The sequence below is a fragment of the Schistocerca americana genome, chromosome 4 (genome assembly GCF_021461395.2).
Source record: "Schistocerca americana isolate TAMUIC-IGC-003095 chromosome 4, iqSchAmer2.1, whole genome shotgun sequence".
Classification (NCBI taxonomy): domain Eukaryota; kingdom Metazoa; phylum Arthropoda; class Insecta; order Orthoptera; family Acrididae; genus Schistocerca; species Schistocerca americana.
The window spans coordinates 622416122-622439161 of NC_060122.1; positions in this window are offsets into that span (position 1 = coordinate 622416122).

Consider the following 23040-nt stretch of genomic DNA (forward strand, 5'->3'; position numbering starts at 1 on the left):
TTAATTTCTGGTAAGTAATACAATTACGGAAGCAACACTGACAGAAATCGATGAAATTAAGTTATTCAATTTTAAAGGTGCTGTTGAAACATTGATGCCAATGCAGGCGTGTCATGTCTTTAAATGCACTATCAGCGAAGTATCTCGCACTCATTCGTCTGAAATACCAATTAAAAAGTCTGACCCTGTAACACAATATCGGTAAAATGTGCATTCAAAAGAGGAGTTACCGCGGCAGATATGTGCTATGTTGCATTTCTTCTGAAAAACCAGCCTTGTTAATCAGCTGCATAGCAGATAGACCCGTTGACGATGTTTCCATTTTTTCTTCAACAGTGCAGGTAGTTTTACAGTAAACTCTGCAACATCTGTTGCCTAGAACAAAAATTTGTAAGAAACAAAAGGAAATACTGAAAGGTTTTTCCAAGAATTTAATTTCGTTATTCTCCAATAAGAAATGTAAAAGAAATCGGGAATGGATTTGTTTACAACAGTTCTACTAGTTAAGATATTTCTGTTGTGTTTCTTTACTTAGAGTATTACAAGTGTTACAAATAAAACATTGTGCCTGTCGCAGCAAAATCTTTCTTATTGCCAGTTAGAACCAGTCAGTGAACTTAAAACGTTCTTAATATTTGACTTATTTTCTAATTTGTCCCATTATTTTTTGCAGTGATGAAGTGGGTAGCATAAAACTGTGATATCAGAACACCTTCTTAATTTTTTGCATACACAAAGGTTATGTACAAAAGAGATAAATTGTTTTTAGAGTCTCATAACAAACGGTAGGTTCGGCATTTACGTCGTTTTCCACCTTCACTCTTAATATGTAAATTTAGCTACATACTAACCATTTAGTATTGCTTTTTTAAAATGCAGATGTAAATCGATAAGTCCTACAAATCTCCTCTTTTTTTTGAGTCATCAATCTTCTGTCTGGTTTGATAAGGCCCACCACGAAATTCTCTCCTGTGACAACCTCTTCATCGCAGAGTAGCACTTGTAATCTACGTCCTCACTCAGTTATCGCTGGATGTATTCCAATCTTTGTCTTCTTCTACAGTTTTTGCCCTCTGTATCTCCCTCACGTACAATGGAAGTCATTCCCTGATGTCTTAACAGATGTCCTATCATCCTGTCCCTTCTCCTTGTTAGTGTTTTCCACATATTCCTTTCCTCTCTGATTCTGTGCAAAACCTTCCCACTCCTTACCTTATCAGTTCACATAATTTTCAACGTTCGTTTGTTGCATAACATCTCAAATGCTTCGATTCTCTTCTGTTCCGGATTTCCTACAGTCCATGTTTCACAACCATACAGTGCTGTTCTCCAAACGTATAGTCTCATAAATTTCTACCACAGATTAATGCCTTTGTTTCATACTCTTGACCGGGAATACCTATTTTGCAGTGCTATTCTGCTTTTGATGTCCTCCTTGCTCCTTCCGTCATTGGTTATTTTGGTGCCTAGGTAGTAGAATACCTTTACTTCATCTACTTCGTGACCATCAGTCCTGCTGTTAAGTTTCTCGCTGTTCTCATTTCTGATACTTCTCATTGCTTTCGTCTTTCTTCGCTTTACTCTCAATTCATATTCTGTACACATTAGACCGTCCATTCCGTTCAGCAGATCATGTAACTCTTCTTCACTTCACTCAGGCTACCAATATCATTAGCGAATCGTATCACTGATACCCTTACATTTTAATTCTACTCCTGAAGCTTATTTTTATTTCTATCATCACTTCCTCGATGTACAGATTGAACGGTAGGAGCGAAAGAACATAGCGCTGTCTTACACCCATTTTCATCCGAGCATTTCGTTCTTGGTCGTCCACTCTTATTATTCCGTTTTGGTTCTTGTACATTTTGTATATTACCCGTCTCTCCCTATAGCTTACCACTATTTTTCTCAGAGGTACGAACATCTCGCAATATCTTACATTGTCGAACGCTTTTTCTGGGTCAACAGATCCTATAAACATGTCTTGATTTTTCTTTAATCTTGCTTCCATTATCAACCACAACGACAGAATTGCCTATCTGGTCCTTTACCTTTTCTAAAGCCAAGCTGGTCGTCATGTAACAAATTCTCAATTTTCTTTTCCATTCTTCTGTTTATTGTTCTGGTCAGCAACTTGGATGCATGAGCTGTTATGCTGATGGTGCGATAACTCGCGCACTTGTCAGCCTTTGCAGTCCCCGGAATTGTGTGGATGATAATTTTCCGAAAGTCAGACAGTGTATTGCCAGACACATATATTCTACAGACTGACGTGAATAGTCGTTTCATTGCCAGTTCCCCTAACGATTTTAGAAATTCTGATGGAATCTTATCGATCCCTTGTGCCTTATTTGATCTTAAGTCCTCCAAAGCTCTCTTAAATTCTGATTGTGATACTGGATCCGCTATCTCTTGTAAATCGACTCCTGTTCCTTCTTATATCACATCAGACGAACCCTCCCCCTCATAGATGCCTCCAGTGTACTGTTTCCACCTATCCGCTCTCTCCTCTGCATTTAACAACGGAATTACATCGTTGGTTAAACGTCAAACACAAAATTGTCACACACAACAAATAAAATTCCAATAAATATAGCCTATGAAAGCTACGTCATAAAATAATTTTAAAAGACGTAAGAAAAACGCTTAGGTGACTAACCAGCGATGTTATAGATCGCCATATGACGGCAATAGTGCTGAAATGGGCCTGTCGTGATTAAATAAATATCTCAAAAAAAGAAGCAGCTTTTTGGACTTAATTCATAATGGCTTTAAACATTTGTATGTTTACATACCGATATACGTGAGGTAACGGCAATGTTATTGTAGTCAGGCACCATCAAACATAAAGACAGTTGGTTAGCACATCACATTAAACTCAAGCTGTGCTGAAGTTAAATAAGTTAAATATTAAGTGGCTCACATCTTGTGAGCTGTAGAGCATAAAAACTACCTTAGCTGGTTCTGATAGTAATTTCATCAGTGGAGTGGAAGCAGTTGGCCACCAACACATCGTTTGGACGTGCACTAAATGGTACATTATTGTTAGTTCAAAAAAATGGTTCAAATGGCTCTGAGCACTGTGGGACTTAACATCTATGGTCATCAGTCCCCTAGAACTTAGAACTACTTAAACCTAACTAACCTAAGGACAGCACACAACACCCAGCCATCACGAGGCAGAGAAAATCCCTGACCCCGTCGGGAATCGAACCCGGGAACCCGGGCGTGGGAAGCGAGAACGCTACCGCGCGACCACGAGATGCGGGCTATTGTTAGTTACATTTTATAGTTGTTGACAAGCCATTAAAGAAAGTATGCTTCTGAATAATGGAAGAAGAGAGTGACTTCCGAAGACTGTTTTTTTTCCTGACGCTGATACCGTCAAAGGACCTTTGGTTTTCGAATAAGGCTGTACCAGCTAAGTCAACTTTTAATTGGGAAAAACTGATAGTTGAAACATTAGTATTACTCGTAAAAAATACACCGGGAAGGTGGGAACAGTTTACCATTCTGCCACAGAACAGATGATTCGTCGACGCAACAGAAACGTAAAAAATCTTTACCTGAAACTGTGTCTGCTACATGACTTGCATCTTCCAATGAATCTCGATCTGAAACCAGGTTGAAATGCAGCTGTCCAAGACGTCATATTGCATCATATTGGATACTTGCGTTAAAAACGCATAATCTGTAGCCCATGATCTGTTATTCAAACTGCACTAGCACCATACACTAAACATAAACGAAGGTATGAACTTACAACTATGTACAACACCCTAGTGGCCAACAGACATGCAATATTAATGTTAGTACTTATTCATACAGTTATTAATAACGCTGTTAAAAAATTTACTTTATTTATATCCTGAATTAAACGAAACATCTTGTTAAATAATAATCTCCACCACTATCACTTCATCTCAGTTAATTGTCTTTCATGATTATCTTGTAAGTTTACTCGAACTGTCCAGATTGTTCCCGAAACCTATCGCGGACAGTTTTGGCCTGGTGACATGGCGTATTGTCATTCATTGCATTGTTTGGGAGCATGACGTCCACGATTGGCTGTAAATGGTCCGAGTAGCCGAACATCCAAAGGACACAGTCTATTTCTTGTAAACAGAGTAAATGTCATTATAGAGCCACAACCAGCTTGCACAGTAGATAATTCACAGCTGGGATCTGTGGCTTCCTGTGGTCTCTGCCACATTCGAACCCTACTGTTAGCCCCTACCATCTGAAATCGGGACTCAGCTGACCAGGAAGGCGTTGCAGGCATTGCTATGATGTTAGCATTGGTCGTCTGCTGCTATAGCCCATTAAATCCATATTTCGACGCACTGTCCTAAGGAATACACTCTTCGTTACGTCCCACATTGAGTTCCGCACTTATTTCACCCAGTGTTGCTTGTCTGTTAGCACAGACAACACTATGCAAACGCCACTGTTCTCGGTCATTAGATGAAGGCCATCGGCCACTGTGATGTCCGTGGCGAGAGGTGATGCCTGAAATGTAGTATTTTCGGCACATTCTTGACTACTTGTATTGCAGAATATTTAATTTCCTAAAAGATAGCCGGCCGGAGTGGCCGAGCGGTTCTAGGTGCTTCAGTCTGGAACCGCGCGACCGCTACGGTCGCAGGTTCGAACCCTGCCTCGGACATGGATGTGCGTGATATCCTTAGGTTAGGTAGGTTTAAGTAGTTCTAAGTTCTAGGGGACTGATGACCTCAGAAGTTAAGTCCCATAGTGCTCAGAGCCATTTGAACCATTTGAACCTAAATGATATCCAGAATGGAATGTCTCTCTCGTATAACTCTGCCAAGCCAAGTTCAAAGTCTGTTAATTTACATTGTGTGGCCGTAATCATGTCGCAGACCATTTGCACATGAATCACCTGAGTACAAATGACAGATCCGTCAATGCAGTGTCCTGTTACACCCTGTGTAAGCGATAGTTCCACCATCCGTTTATGTGCATGTCACTATGCCATGACTTTTCACACCTCATTGTACTGACACCAGTGCACATCACAGGGGTGGACTATTTAGCTTCTGGATACGATACATTCCTTGGGATCACTTTCACTATCAGTCTTTCCAATCCAAAAAATTTCTGTTCGTGGGCATGATTGTTAATCCACTTGTTCCGTTCACGCGACGTGGGAGATGTAAGCGAGAGTGATCTCGTATTACTTGTGATTCGACTTACCTTTATGCATTCCACCAGCCGTCAGCCTATTACTTGTGTATAAGTGCGAACCCAAATAATAAAAACAGCTGTTAACTCGAATGCGACATATTTTTGTGAGATAATGCTTTCTGTAGTTCCAACGTTACAATCTACTCTGTATCTTGGAGCCAGCTGTCACCATTTTTGACACCAAGCAAAAGCGATGTAAACGGTGCTCATCTAAATATCTGTCCCAGCGATCATATAAGGAGCTCGCGGTCTACATCACTGTATTTGGTAAATTTCTTTCTGTACGTGGTGAAACGCCTTGGTAAACCCGCAGGGTAGGACAGGTAGTTTAAACTGAGGAAAGGGGCCAAAATAAGCGGCTGTCAGTTACACTCGAACATACAACTTTATTTATTTGACTAAACATTACAAGAGCCAAGAAAATTTTAAGAAAACACAGCATTAATTTTTGGAACATAATAACTGGCTGAATACGCCATACCATCTCATGCCTTAAGGGCAAGACCACTTTAATTTAAAATCGGCTGAAAACCAATTACTTAAAACTCAAACTAAAATCAGAAATTTAAAAGGCAGAAGGCCTTATCTTAAATCAGTTTTTCCAATTAGGCTGAAGGCCCAAACGATCTCACACCTTAAGAGCAAAATAACTTTAATTTTTAAAAAAATCGGCTGAACGTCCATCTCTTAAGACTCAATAACATTTATTTAAAAAAAATGGCAAAAGCTTTATATAAAACAGTTCTTAAACTACGCTGAAGGCCCAAACCATCTAATGCATTATGTGCAAAACAACCTTAATCTAAAAATCAGCTAAAAGACATACAAGTACAAACAAGAACAAACGAGAAAAGGCAGTACACCTAAGAGCGCTCAGAAGTTCCGAGGGTCGGCCTGGAATTCAAGCACTAACGCTCGCTTAGGTGAGACAGGCAGTCAGTCTTACCATTGTCGATCCAACGACAACCCAACCTACAGACAGTGAAAGGACCCACTGACAAGATAACCTCCGCTTCACCCGACCAGCACACAACAGGGAGTTCAATGGAACTACATAGAAGGTATTGGCGCTCACAACTAATTATACATTGAGCTGTCAAACAACATACCATGCTGGACAGCGACACCACAATGAGGAATTTACGTCAACAGCTAGGGCAGGTTGTGAGGTGCTGGGGCTAGCAGTGCATTTAACACTAAATTCTTCTAGAATCATCATATGGAAATGAAGCTCTAAGCCCCCCCTTTTCTAACTCCGACTTTTGCTGTTGCACATGGATTAAGAAGAAACGCGAACTGACTGTAATCGCCCCAGCAAGTGGAGTAGAAAAGAGTTTGGCACCTGCAATAATGTAATTGGATAAAAATTAATTAGATAAAGGAAAGTTTCATTAACGTAGTGAGAAATGAAAGGGTTGCTCTACCGATTAACAGAATGAAAGTTATGTCCAAAATAACAATTTGATTTGTTATGGCTAAACTGAAAATAATAAACAAAACACATGAAACATTTACAATACAACCTATTGGATACTCAAATAAATGCTGTGAAGGTGAAGTTGTCCATAAACTAGATTATGACATTTATGACCAAGTGCTATGTGGAGCCAATTCCTTGCAACTCAAATCTTAAGAGAAACACCCAGCCTACCCAACATTAATTGCTGCTACAGTAGTGATAAATCAGACAATGAACACCCAAGACAGAACAAAGTTAGAAAAGACGAATAAAGACTTCCTAGCAACACAAATATGCTTCTGAGGGAGACAAAGAAGACTCGCTACACAACAAGAGAAGTCACACAGTAACTCCGGTACAGTCAACTTTAGCCAAAACTGCTCGAGACGGACAACATGGGCCGCTTGTAAGCAGAACGCTCAATTTCCAACTGTACTCAGAAAGTTACGTTGAAGTCGAAACTTCCGCAACTTCGTCAAATAGTTACAATTAAATGAAAGAATATTAGACAGCCAACGGAAGGCAGGCTGTGTAGAGCAGCGAGAGCTCAATCTTGTAACCTACTCTGACCGAAAGGCGAGAGCTGACTCCTTCAAGAACACCCGTACAAGCCGAACACAGACCATTCCTGCCCCCACGACAATGGCCGTGGTTAAACATTCCAATCAGCAACTTGAAAACTGGTAGAAAATTCCACTCTATTGCCGACGCAGTACTATTCCACCAATGGAGATACTTGGCACCAATTTCTGCGCCAATTTTGCTACGTCACGGAGCTATCCCGTGAGCAAGCCAATCCCAGTTATGATTATGCAGAAAACGCGGGAATTTGCCCGCCAAGACTGCCTGGGAACACAAGTCATTCCCACGCTTCGCTGGTAGCCCGCCAGAAAGTGTTTTCACTAAGTTTCTGCGAAGTAATGGAATCTCTAGCTCAGCTGCTCCGTCAGGCCTCTGTGGGCGTGTCGCCCCCGCTCTTATGACAATGTCGGCGTCTGGAAAGCATCCACTTGACTCCTTCACACCCGTCCGCTTAACCCTTTCAAGATCAGACGAACCCGCCTGTCAGCGGACCACCCGGGTGATGAGAGACACTGTGTGGGAATTCCGCGTGTGAAGGAATAGCAACTTTTAACCGCATGCAATTAGAGAGGATAATCGAATTACTAAGAGTCAGATAGAAATATGAGTGGAGGCTTGTGCCACCTCTCAAGGTAACCGGAACGTTAATGGGCACAAGGCAAAAGATGCCGCTGCTGCACTTCAATTCAAATAACCAAGTACAGTTAAACTCCACCGGATGGTGGCTAAAATTTGCCAACTTGAAAACACACGTTGTTTCTCGTGGGAATAGCCCAACAGCTGACAACGAATTCCAAACGACACAGTGTGAACAGTCGTGACTTGCTGGTATATTAAGTCAAAACTCAACTTTCATGTCCAGGATCGGTGAGCCACAAACCTTTTAGCAATGGGAACAGCACCAGACACTCCGACACCGCATAGAAGCCGCCAGCGGGCTCAGCCAAACTATATACCGTGGAGATTTCCTCGCTGTTCCACGCCAACCGACCAACTGTCCAGGCCCAGAAACGATGAAACGACCAAATATACGTCGGCCGATGAGACGACCAACCGAACAACCAAACAGTCGTCCCGCTCCAATCTCCCTCCATCAGACAGTTCATACATGTCGCTAATGATCGGCGAGCACTGGTTGTCAGTACCTCACCGGCGCTCCATCCCTGACTTTACCGCTGGTTCGTCTCCAACTGACTGCCAGACACACGACGACCCGTAAATACTATCGGTCGCTCCAGAGATGGTACGACAGTGCACTTACCGATATACGCTGCTGCTGCTGCTGCTCACAGGCAAGTAAGGCAGGAAGTTAGTGACGCCAGTACATGGAATAAGAAAACGAGGTGACAGTACCGTAATAGAAGAAGACAAATCATAAATGTAATGAACACGAGCCATGCGTGGCTCACCAGGGAAGCTCGATCTCGATGTCATCGAAAGGAAGCAGTTCAGAAGAAATAAGGAGGAGAATGTCTCTGGGAAAGAGAGTATCTGAAGAGGTTAACCAGTTACTGACACATAGAAACTTCGCGCCAACCACAAAAAATTAAAAACAAACGAATTTCGTTAATTGTCATTAACTTTTATAAAGGTACTGATGTATAAATAGAGTCCTAAACAGGAAAATTTCTTGTACCACAATGTTAGTAACACCAATTCATTTTCTGTAATGTGAATACAGAGAAAAAGGGGTAGCTTGTGACCATCATAAAATTTTTTTAAAAAAATACAAATTAACTGTCGTTTAGTTTTATTCCCAAAAAATTTTTTGAAGATATACATAAGTGCAGGAAGGGTCCCAAACTTGAAAATATTAATATGATGTCTGTTGCGCGAAAAATCACTTTCACTAGTAATGAGATGTGGCACGCCACTCTCTCACTTCCACAACATTGTCAGTCACATTAATATTCATATTTTAGGGCATGATCTCGGTGTCTCCCGGCTACATTTCGTATGTGTAGTTTATGATTTGTTTACATGAGGAAATTGTGGGCAGAATGTTCTTATAACTGCATGTTAACCTCTAGAAAACTTGTACCCATGGGGCCATAGAGGAGGTGACGGAGAACAGGGAGAGAGATGGATTGGGGGTATAAATTCTGTGTGCATCTACCAGGTTGTGTGACTGATTCTGGAAAGCTGCAATGAGTGGATTGTACCTGCAGAGGGACTTATGACCATAGCATTTACGTCCTTTCACTTAGGATCGGGTAGGAGGGAGCTGGTTCGCAAAACATTTTACCAGGGCCACGCGGCAGTCCATTGCGAAAGTGGCCAGTTGGCGGAAAGTGAGAAGGGGAAGCCATTTACGAGAGACTGCTGTAAACTGAGCCTCTGTGTAAATAGTAGGGAGTCATAAAACTGTGCATTCTCTTTTCAGAAGCTTGGATGATATGGACAGAGGAGTTGGTGCACATATTTAGTGTAGGCAAGACTATAATTCTGCTGACACCATGAAGCCACCAGGTTCTTTTAGCGAGTGGCAAAAAACATATATTTCACATGTATGACTGTTTGGGAAGCTTAACAGCCTTCTTCCAAAAATTGGAAATGGTTGGCCTGAAAAGATTAGATCTCTCCATAAATGATGGACATCTAGATAGATTTTTTTTGGTCAAACACGGCCATGGTTACCGTGAGAACCACACCTCCCTAGTCTAAAATCTTCAGACAAGAGAGATTTTTTGAGTCACTGATTGGATTCTCTCAGCATATGCTAAGTTGGGGCATGCTCTCACAGTCTGGGAACAGCAGTGCTGCGTGTGGATTGGTTACGTGGCCAACAGAACTGTCACAAGGGGGAAGATTCAGTGAGTCTGGGATAGTTTGACTGGTTCGTACAATTTGAAGGAGGTTTCGTTTTTGCTAATTCGGCTCCTGTACCGAGACTTGGTGGAAAGTGGTGGTGATTCTTTGCCTTCTCCGTCTTCTGGTAGCCTTTGGTGGAGAATTCCAGCTCTTTCCCTAGTGGGTAAGGCTTGTGATCTATATCTTGTGGTGAACTAAGAGCCAGTGGTAGTTTCTAACTGTAACGGCAGAGGAACAGCATATCGTCTCGGACATGTCGTATGTCATGAGGGTGAACTTATTCATCCTGAGTCAACCGACTGGTGTTTGACACATCCAGCACACATCGTCGTGCCTGCGAGTCAAATTAGTTTGACCAGACCAGCAAACGGGTGCACATCAAACTGAAATCTGCTGGGATTTCAGAGCTCTGATAGAGAAGTTTCCTGTGTTTTGATAATCAGAACGCCATACAGTGTAGTCTGAAAATTTTCTTGGACGCGTCAAAACACTGCAGCTGCTGCAGCGTGCCGCTCCTTGCCCACAGAGCACCATTCTTTGTTGCCGCCTGAATCAAGGTGACACAGTAAAATACTGCTGCAATGGCGTAGGTTTGTTAAATGATATTCTTAGCTCCATGTTCTCAGGTTCTCACTTTGTCGTATACTTGGTTGTAGTTAATTCAATTTGAACAGAGTTGAGCCTCACAGTGGATTCACGTAAACAAACTCAGATTGTCTTGTAACAGGGAATAATTTAGGTGAGAATTTGTATAGCTTCCACCAGAAATCACGCTCGGCCAATCAAACGCCATCCACTTTCTGATTTGAGTTTGTCATTTTTTGTGTAAGACTTATCAGCTCATCACAGCTAATCACGAATAGTAAAGCTTGTCATTATTTTGTAAATTTAAATACGCCACTGTTCCCATTGATACTTCCTCACCTATTAAGTATTTTCATTGTATTGTGGTGGTACATGGTACACTAGAAATTTAATGTTCAATCTTATTAAATTAATTAATTTGATTATTAATTCGAGTTGTAAAACTGACCGTAGACATAGGCAACACAAGCGCCGTGAGTAAATTCACTAATTTCATACACAAAAATTAAGGGCGTAGCTCATGAGTTCAAGGTTATTGAAAAGATAATACCTTTTCTTATGTACAGATAATAACATTTAACAACATTCTCACAAATAAGTTTTAACTTACGTTTAACTGAAAAATTCAAAAAAATTACATAATCTGCAATGAGAAAAGATTAAAAACAATAAAGACTGTAGAGATACAAGTCCATGATAACCTTATCAACCGAGATACCGGTTTCCAACTTGGCAGTGCATGAGATGCAGCGGTAGCAATAATACAGCAGAAACGCTCCGATACGAAGCCGGCGATGGCAGTGAATTGAATGGACAGGTCCCACCAGGACGCGACTCCCGCACCCGCCAGCATGAAGGGAGCCCCACCACTACCGGCCACGACTCCCCCCCCCCCCCCCCAGGGGTTGTGACTGCCCATCCGGAGGCACACAATTGGCGCTGCTGATGCAGACGAGGCAGAGGAGCCTGTGGTACAGTGGCTGTAATGGAGCGGGCGGGACACGAACCCGACACTTCGCCTGAAGATGACAACTAGAAAACTTTTGAAACGTTGAGGCAGAACAACGCCTAAGAAGTCTTGATGATCGCAGTTCGCTGAGAAAATCTAATTGGAATAAGGATTTAAAATATTTTTAAAAACTGGTCATTAAGTATCCCCACCCCCACCCCTCTTTGTACAGTGAGGGTTATGAATGAAAAAGTAATGAAGAAAATAGGGGAATAAAGAGGTGATCAGAAAGGGGGAAAAATCTCGGCTGGAACATATACTATGCATAAATTGTCTGCAACAAAGAATTACAGAGGGAAAAGTGAAAGGAATGAGAGGACGAGGTAGAAAGAGAACTGGACAAGTGAACTACATTAGAAGAGCCTGAACTTACAAACAGATGAAAGAAGTATCTCAGAAACGGACACGATGGAGAACCTCCAACTGAAATCTGCCTCAGACAGATACGGGAATGAAGAATATTTACATGTTCGAAAGAACAGACACCACCGGAATCCACAGCTGTGATACATTATATGTAAACTGAAGCTGAGAAGTGGGAAAAAAGAAAGGAATTACTGATGTTGGCTGCGTGGTGTCACCGCCAGACACCACACTTGCTAGGTGGTAGCCTTTAAATCGGCCGCGGTCCGTTAGTATAAGTCGGACCCGCGTGTCGCCACTATCATTGATTGCAGACCGAGCGCCGCCACACGGCAGGTCTAGAGAGACTTCCTAGCACTCGCCCCAGTTGTACAGCCGACTTTGCTAGCGATGGTTCACTGACAAATTACGCTCTCATTTGCCGAGACGATAGTTAGCATAGCCTTCAGCTACGTCATTTGCTACGACCTAGCAAGGCGCCATTATAATTTGCTATTTATCTTGTGATGCATGTACCGTCAGACCGATGTTCACCAATTATGGATTAAAGTTAAGTATTCCAGAAGCTACGTACCTTTTTTACTAGACTCAACTCCTATAACTGTTCCAGACCTCACGCCAGCCTGCGTGAGCTTAAACGCGTGCCTTTCGGCTTCCTCAGAGTGGCTTGGTTGTCTTGCCAAGTCACAACAAGCTGCATCAGGGAATTATGCGGGATCAGCGGCGACGACTGGACATGCTATCTCCTCCTTACTAGGCAGGTACATTAATCACTACGCCATCCAGGACACTGTGTTACCGCACTTGCGCGGACTATCTCATGACGTCTGACAGCCGACCCACACTCTCACCGAGCGCCACCTATTCACAGTCCTTGTCCATTTCCTCCACGCTCGTTACTCTGAGGTTCCCGCAGGAGGTCGGACTTTTCTGTGCATCCGCACTGAAGCAGGTGGATCTATTAACATGCAAGGTGAATCAATTGTATGATTGTGTGGTGTCTATTCTTTCGGACATGTCCGAAGTTGTCAACCATGCACAATGCAAGCTAATGGTGGCTCCAGAATTGGTGTGGGCTGTATTTACATGGGTTGGACTGCGTCTACTGGTCCAGCTGAGCCGATCATCGACTGGAAATGGTTATGTTCAGCTAATTGGAGACCATTTGCGGCCATTCATGGACTTCATGTTCCCAATCATGTCAAAGGGCCACAATTGTTCGGGACTGGTTTTAAGAATATTCTGACAGTTCGAGCGAATTATATGGCCAGCCGGACTTCTTGACACGAATCCAATCGAGCATTTATGGGACATAATGGAGACGTCAGTTTGTGTACAAAGTTCTGCACCGGCAAAAATTTCGAAAGTATGGACGGCTACAGTTGAGGGAAGGCTCAATATTTCTCCAGACGACTTCCAGCAACTTTTTGAGTCCCTGCCACGACGAGTTGCTGCGCTTTGGCATGAAAAATTAGGTCCGACACAATATTACGAGGTAGCCCATGACTTTCGTCATGTCAGTGCAGTTCCGTGATTCACATCGGGGAAGGGAAACACGGTAGCCAAGCCAGACGTGTAAGTGTTCTTTTGGAGGAAAAAAAAGCACTCTGCAGTTCTGTTTTTCCTTACCAGAAAGAGCTGTTGTGATGTCGCATCCGTTGAATGTATGCAGGAAGCTTTCAAATCCGGGGGCACTTCTATTTCTTCTCAACCGAAAGAAGTGACGGAAAACTGAGTACCTCTTGACTCACCAAGCCGGCCCTTTGTGACCGAGAGGTTCTAGGAGCTTCAGTCCGGAACCGAGCTGCTGCTACGGTCACAGGTTCGAATCCTGCCTCGGGCATGGATGTGTGTGATTTCTTTAGGTTAGTTAGGTTTAAGTAGTTCTAATTCTAGGGGACTGATGACCTCAGATGTTAAATCCCATAGTGATCAGAGCCGTTTGAAACATCTGACTCACCTACGCTGTTTTCCTGGAAGTACACTTCGGGAGGTCGATACAATGCCGTAGAGGAGAACGAGTCAGCCACATTCTTTCCTAGCAAGATCACGTGGTCGTAGGATGTGCTTTTGTCGAGGTCGGTGCGTACAACGTCGCGGTTTGCATTTTCTATTGCTATCTTAGTTTCAACGCCCTCCAGTCCAAATAGAGAGCATAACTGGTCAATGACACGTCTTTTATTGTAGTCGTTGGCTAACTGATACTGATGAGGTATTTTAATAATACTCTAAAATTCAAACCCTATCTCGTTGCTAGAAAGGACAGCGTAACGGGGTAATCGTTCAGCAGCTTTAGTGCTCCCGAGGGCCTCATCCGTAGGGTGTCTGCCAAATACCACTGAGATGTTCGTACCAAAGTAGTTTAATGTGTAGGTGATGTAGGTAGCAACGATTAAAATTTGCACGGAGTGACACCTGCATGGAGCCTGGGGCTCTTGCTGGGCTAACAGATACAGGCACACTAAGAGATGTAGCAGTCCAGCACAGTTGCTAGTTCCCAGCAGTGAGCCGGCCACGGTGGCTGTGCGGTTCTAGGCGCTTCAGTTCGGAACCGCGCTGCTGCTACGGTCACAGGTTAGATTCCTGCCTAGAGCATGGATGTATCTGATGTCCTTAGTTGAGTTAGGTTTAAGTAATTCTAAGTGTAGGAGAGTGATGACCTCAGGTGTTAAGTCCCATAGTGCTTAGAGCCATTTGAACCAATTTGAATCAAGCAACGAACAAATATGTATAGCTTCAGAGTGGCTCATTATCACGTTTCGTGCAGATTTGTTTTATGGCTGTTGCATTAACGAGAACTGACTATGAAATTCAACATCTCTTTTAATATTTTGATGATGTATCATCTAGAATCAGCAAAAGCAATGCAACTGCGCCAGAAGCTGCTCTCATCACAGGCCTAGCATAGAAGACTTGAAGCTCACCCTTCAACCTTCATTTTACCAGAAATTTATGTGTGTCTGTAATTTCAAGGTATCTGTCTGGAAAATTTGTGATGTATTTGTGAAACTAATTTACATCAAACATGTTGGCTGCAATGAGGTGTCCAGTGAACTGAAAACATAATTTTATTTCAGAATGAATGGTATCACACACTTCCAAAGATCTCTTTTTTATGCCCATCAAGTATCCATGGCTTCTAAGGACAATTCCAAAAACTTTGTGAGTGGTTTGTGAGTGGTGTATGGACTTGCTATATTCTCCGCAAGACTCTTCGATGGTGATTGTGCACTTGCACAGTCGCAACAGATGGCTGCTGGCCGTCTCTACAAAGACTACAGTGGGTCTGCATCTTTGATGGTCCACCAATATCATTATTTCTACAAGGACTGCAGTGGGTCTGCACCTCTGGTGGCCCACCAATACCATCCACTCTACCAGGACTACAGTGGGTCTGCTCTGTGATGACCTACCTACCAATATTCTTCAACTTCGACTGACTCTTCTGTGGGTTTGCTCTGTTGTGGCCCATTAGCTGTCTGCATGTCAAGAGTCAGCACTGTCTTTCCGTTGGAAGGACAACACAACTTCTTCAAGACTGCATGGAAATCCACTACTTCCGTGTGCATTCTCTTTTACTGCTCTGATTTTGAGAAAAAAAAACACTGCAGTTTTACTGCGGTGAACGATCAGGACTGTCTTTATGGACTGTGAGAAAATTTTGGCTTTTGACCAACATTGTATCAATAAGTGTGTGCATTTGATTTCTTTGTTATTGTAATTGAAAAAATTTTAACAAATATGTATTGGCCAGTGCCCAAAACAATTTGTAAAATTTTTTGTGGGAAGCATGGGGGCTATGTAAGTAGGTTTTCTCATTGGTAACGCCACGTAGCGCTCTGTATGAAAATCACTGGCTGTGCTGTGTGCAGTCTGTGGCTGTTTTGCATTGTTGTTCGCTATTGTAGTGTTGGGCAGTTGGCTGTTAACAGCGCGTAGCATTGCGCAGTTGGAGGTGAGCCGCCAGCAGTGATAGATGTGGGGAGAGAGATGGCGGATTTTTGAGAGCGGATGATCTGGACAGAGACAGTAAATTTGTAAGACCGGATATCGTGAACTGATATATATATATATATATATATATATATATATATATATATATATATATAATGACTTTTGAACACTATTAAGGTAAATACATTGTTTGTTCTCTATGAAAATCTTTCATTTGCTAACTATGCCTATCAGTAGTTACTGCCTCCAGTAGTTTGAATCTTTTACTTAGTTGGCAGTAGTGGCGCTCGCTGTATTGCAGTGGTTCGAGTAACGAAGATTTTTGTGAGGTAAGTGATTCGTGAAAGGTATAGGTTAATGTTAGTCAGGGCCATTCTTTTGTAGGGGTTTTTGAAAGTCAGATTGCGTTACGCTAAAAATATTGTGTGTCAGTGTAGTGTTGATAAGAGTAGGTAAAGAGTGAAATGTCTGAGTAAGTTCAAATAACGTAAGGGGTTAACCAGCATAGTAATTCATAAATTTTTCTAAGGGAACGTTTCAACTAAAATCGTTCGATGTTAGCTGACATGTCTATTTGCTACCTGATAAGTAATCCAAGACGTGGAACAAGATTCCAGAACTGATCGCACTACCGTTTTCCTTGCGATTTCCTTTACCGATGCGCTGCACGATCCGAGAACCCTCACAACAAATAAGAGTCTTCCATTTCGCTTATGGTATTATTTGGCAAAACACCTTCCGTAGCTATGATTTCATAAATAGTTCTTTATTTCTGGCAATCAATTTCGACAGACTTTGTTTCATGTTATGGTCTTTAAAAATTTTTGTTACAAAATGTGTCCACTGTGAATTGGAATCTCATGTCAGCTTTTCATGTTAGTGGACAAAATGTAGCAGCACATTATGCAAAGGTGTGTCAGCAATAAAACATTTACAATTAAAAATTATATTGTACAGATGACCATGTCTGTATATGTATGGATCACAGATAATTGCTAGGTCTTAAAATCCAAACATACAGTAAAATGCACGTTAGTACTTCTGTTTGCGTCAAATTGACATGTTCCATCCATTGACGACCCACATTAGACGGCGTATCTGGTACAGTTGTACTACATCTGCCGTCTAAGGTGGATCATCGATGAATGGAACATGTCAAATTAACGTAAACGGATGTACTAATGTACATACTACTTACATTGTGATTTTTGAGACTTAGCAGTCATCTGTGAGCGTTACGTGTAGGAACATGACCGTGTGTACAAGATATTTTCAGTTGTACATGTTTGATTGCCGACAAACCTTAGCGTAATGTGCTACATTTTATCCACTAATATGACAATCTGACATGAGATTCCAATTCACAATGGACACATTTTGCAACAAAAATTTTTAAAGACAGGAAGATGACAGTCAAGTCGACACATAAAGAACTATTTATCGGATCTAGGCTATAGAAAGTTTTCTTATCAAGTACAACAGATCATTACTTCTCATTTCTCAACATGAGAAAATTCAATGTCAGTATTGTCGCTTACCATTTACACGATTTTACATTGTCCACGCAACACATCAGCAGCCTCCTTCTATCCTGGAACACGACTGCGGACAGCTATGATGCTCGAAGAAACCAAAACATTGAGAGTTTTCAATTATGGATATATGTGAGTTTTTACTTGTCCACATGCTTGCTCCTAATACTATAATCGCATGTTGTCGGGTTTTTTTCTTCTTGTTACAGTCATCATCTTGCGTTTACCTACGTCTCAAGAGACTGCTGTTCGTCTTCTTCTACTTTTATTGATATTTATACCTGGTGGGGCAAATAAAAGTGGCCTGGGCAACAGAGTTCAAGAGTACAAAAAACACAGCAGAGGAAAGGAAATGCAGTACTAACCTAACTATAGCAGATGTTTGACCACCATTCATTTCTTGGCACTTTTGGGCCCTGGTCAGCAAGCTGCTCAACGACGATCGAAGCTGGACTGCTGGAATTGCTGCAGTCTCATTCGAAAAGTCCTACTGCAGTCCTTGAAGACTATGGGGGTCACCTTAGACTTGAGGGCTCCCGACACTTGATAGATCAGGCGACCTGAATGGCCAGTTAGGGCTGCGACCAGATTGCCCTCTGCTGAAAATTGTGTAAATGTGCTCCAAAGTTCAGCCTGCTGTTTGGGCAGTCGCTCGATCCTGTTGGAAGAAACTGTAGGTATTTTCTTCCTCCGTTAATGCAGGCACAAATACTTTCAAAATGTTGGAAACGTAAAGCGCCGAAGTTAGAGTCTGGTGAAAGACGATGGGATCAATAATGCTGTGTGCAGACACTAAACACCAAACCTCACTCTTCTGAAGATGCGATGATGTTCCGTGGAAGTTGTGTGGATTCCTCAGTGCCCAGAACCTGTGTCTCTGTGAGTTGACACAACTCCTTAAGTGAAACCAGGCTTCATCAAGCATAAAGAACGTATCCATGTCCAAATTATTCATTGTTATCTCAGTGAACAGCCACTCACAAAACTGGAGGTGCTGAGGAACATCTACTCATTTTAATGCATGAACAAAAGACGATCTGTATGGATGCATTTGCAGGTCCAGGTGGAGTATTCATCAGCATGATGGACATGTTACGCCGGTCTCTAGCGGCAGGCGTCTGGCCGACTTCTGAAGCATTTTTTGGTGAACTGCAGCCACATTTTCTAGTGTAGGGCACGTTTCGGAATGTTTTCTGACTTGTTCAGAACAAATCCTGTGTGACACCGTTTCCAGACTAAGCGTTTCCTGGCACTATTTGGTGGTACTTCGACAACATTAAACTTTTCAGCAAACAACTGGCCACGCCGTTTGCACGATTTCAATGTCACATGACATCCCACAACGAACATCCGCTAATTAATTGTAAGGACCATCGTCCTCTTTGCACTGCTCCACCCACACAACTCGACGCTCTGAACGGGTGTGGATCACGCGGGGGGCGTGCATGGGGTGTGTGAGTCACGGGGTGTGGTTGTACGCATACATTTACGTAAAATCGTATCCACACGTCCAGGCCACTTTTATTTGCCCCACCCCGTATTATAAACTCTTGAGCTCTTTAACTCTCTGAAAGACATTAAGCAATGAAAATTAGTAACTGCGTCACAATTTCATGATAGCTTACACTGCGTTTATAAACAATGTGTCTTCTAAAAAGGTAACGTATAACTATCCAAGCGTCCTGTTACTGATATACGATCTGCACCTGATTCGTAACACCGCTCTCGAAAAACTAATAAGTTAAATACGGAGGTACTGCGTAGAGAGACTAAAAGCAACTACATCGTTGGATGATGTTCGATGAAAGACATCAGATGACGTGCAGATTTCACTTTCATACTGTAGAATATTTGGGTTGAATCCGTAGTTTCTTAATAAATTCATTAGTTGTTAATAACAAATAAAAGTAAATGTAAACAAGAATCAAATGCAGCACCGAGTAGCTAGTAGGAAACACGATAAAAATTCATAGGGTAGAGGTATATGACATAACCACTATTAGCAAAAGAGTGCTGACCACTCAGCTACCGGGAAGGACACTAGAAATAATAAATAGTTTTTTTGCCATATGCTTTTGTAACTAAAGAACAGTCTTGAACTCTATATCATATTTTTACTGCTTCAAACGGTTTCTGACAAATTAGACCTTCATCAAACCTGAAATATGGAGCTTATGATTTAAATGGATTGACTGCTATTCACTGCAGCAAGGGGAAATTTTGTTCAAGCATTTCTGCGTTTACTTACGGCCCTGAAACGACGATACTTTCCTGCAGACGACAGCATCGCAAGCGAACGATCTGATGAAGTTTCTGGCTCTGTGTGAACTAATGGAAAATTAAACAAATTGTGGCGAAAGCTAGTCCGTTACTGAATGCCGATTTCGTAAGCCACAATGATGCAGCTCATGTAACTGATTTATACCAAGCGTTGTTACAAGCAGATGATGGTGACGGATCAGCTTAGAGCTGAGTGTGATTAACTGCCACCTGTAGATGTCGTTGACTTCGTGGACCGAAACGTGAGCCGGCAGCTGATTTCGCGCTATTGACGACACATGCGCCGTGATGACGACGGGCTTAAGGCCCGTTGTAGCTATCAGCTCCTGCAAACACTGTGCGTGCCTTCCTTTCACAACAGGCAGCGGGCCCGCACTGTTGAGCTATCATATCAGCCGCGTTCATAGCTGGCAGCTTCCCTGTTGTTGCCGTCGATAGGAAAACAGCCGTGTGGTGGACGGCTATGTAAAGGGTACATGCGTCAATATTCATTTCTATTGTTATAGTCAAAAGCGTTGTTAGATGCTGATCAGTTTGCTTTTAGACAATGGGTGCAACATGTTCAAAACTCCGGGTAAAAAAGGAGTAAGCTATAGGGAAGGACGGATAATACACCCTTTGTACAAGAACAAAAAGATAACAACAGGATTGGAAAATCAAGACTGAAGTGCTCGGATTAAACGGCTTAAGAGAGGCTTGTAGTCTTTCGCGCCAATTGTTCAATGTGTAAGGTGGTCAGAAGCAGCCAGATAGACCTGTAAGGGTATTTCAGGAGAAGCTATCCTCAGAAATAATTGTTAACCAAAAATTCGATAAGTTGCGCTGTAGTCTCGTGCGATGTCATCTGCACTGACACCTACTGTATCTGGCGGGCCACTTAAATTTGCGTTTGCAACAAATGGTTCAGATGGCTCTAAGCACTATTGGACTTAACATCTGGGGCCATCAGTCCCCTAGAACTTAGAACTACTTAAACCTAAGTAACCTAAGGACATCACACACATCCGTGCTCGAGGCAGGATTCGAACCTGCGACCGTAGCAGCAGCGCGGTTCCGGACTGAAGCGGCAAGAACCGCTCGGCCACAGCAGCCGGTGGTTAACTTTCAAACCTATGCTCTGCGCCCACACTGACAGCACAATTAAATCAGCGTTTACTGCAGGATGGCATGGCAAGCTAATACAATACGTTGTGTTCAAGTGTTACTCCTAATGAATAGGTTGGTAAAGGAGAGGATTTCGTGATGGGCTGCATGAAATCATGAACTTCCCCCGCCCCCACCCAAAGAAAAGAGAAAAGAGTATTATTTCGAAGTTATTACCAGAGTATTTCGATGAGTAGAACGTCAAGAATATGATACTGAAATTCACGTCTTCAGTCCACATAATGTTTTTGTACAAATCTCCAGTTTGTCATTCCTGTGTAAGCCTCTTCATCCCTGAATTACTAGTGAAACCTACTTCTTACTGTATTTAAGTCTCTGTAACCATCTACAATTCTTATCTCCCACACTCCCTTCATTACCAGATCAACTAGTCTGTCGTGCCTAAGATGTGTCCTGTCAACATAGCATTTATTTCCGTCAAATTGTCCCACAACGGTCTTTCCTTTCCGATTCGATTCATTACTCCGTCCATAGAAATCTGCTCTACCCGTCTACTCTTCAACATTATTCCATGACACAATGCAAATGCTTCTATTGTCTTTTTGTCTGAACTGTTTATCGTTCGCGTATCATTTTCGTATGACGCTACACTCCAAAGAAATACTTTGTCAATTGAATTCGTAACAAAGAAATTTATATTCTGTATCCGAACTTATCTCTATTTGCGAAATGTTTTCTTGCTACTGGGGGTATATATTTTATGTCCTCTTTACTTCTACTGTATTGAGCTATTTTTCTATCCAAATAACAAGATTCGTCTATTACTTGCTCAGCCTCGTTTTCTAATGTAATTCAGGCATTGCCAATTGACTTTATTCCACTCCACTGCAAGTCCCTTGTCTTAAGTTTGTTGATATTCATATTATAATAACTCTTACTTCCTGAAAGGGGCTAAGTCATAAAAAAATCAGAAACTTCGTCAAAATTGTTTAATATTTTGTTCTACTTTTACAAACAATGTGTTATCTTAAAAAATGATATATCGGTCTGGTAAAATAACCCATGGCTGAAATCAGCTCTGTATGTTAATTGTTACAACACTCTGGAAAACTGATTAATTACTTTATAAAGTCATGTTACGGCGTAAAGCCAAACGCCGGCACGCCAGTCGGGAACAACAGAACAGAGAGGGCTGTGAAGAAGACGTCAGCCAATTGCAGGCTGATCGACCCCTCTCCAGGATGACAACGCGACAGTAGCGGAAGCGCCGCGCGACTCGTCGCGGCCAGCTCTACGGAAGCTTCCCTTTTATTAGGGTTGTTTATACTGAAGAACACTGCTTAGTTTGCATGTCGCCCTACACATCTGTGTAGCACAAAGTTGAATATTTTAATTGGTCATTTTGTAATAAAACTAATTAATACGATTTGTTTGAATGTTGTCTAGCGCTCCGAGAAAACATGCTTCCTAGACACCCCACATTTGACGACTAGGCTGGATTTAACGTATTAGACGAAAAACAGCTACAGTATTGGATAATGTACGATGAAAGGCATCTACATACATATAGCTTTTATTTACATACTGTAGAATTTTCATGTTGCATCCACTAATTGTTAATGAATTCTTAATTATCAGCTTAAGTAAATGTCAAATAACGCAAGAAAATCAACATCAAAGAGAGAACAGGAAAGACGGTCAAATCCCTAGTGGAGAGACGTATGGCATGACCACCTTAAGCAAAGGACTTCATTGTCCTTCACAGTTTGCTTTGTCGCGACCGAATAAAATCCATTGTCGGCATTGCAACCCTATAGTTGTACGCCAGGTTCGTTGTTGATTCAACAACACGCACATTATCGTTCTATGCCACCCTCACTTTATTATGCACACGATTATCATCATCCTTGCATTGATTTTCATGCTCTTTACTTTCTACTCATGAATCTGTTCGCGATTATTTCCTTGCGCCACTAAATTACTACAAGTAGTTTTGTGGCTTTTAACTGCTTCCTTAATTTTGTGGTTGTGGTATCGATAGCTACGATGCCACGGGGCAGGTGCAAGTTCTTAGGTTGACACTACGACAGATACCGCCGACAGCGCCCTCTAGTCGGCGCTGAGCAGCTCTACGAGCGCCGCTCCAGATTCAG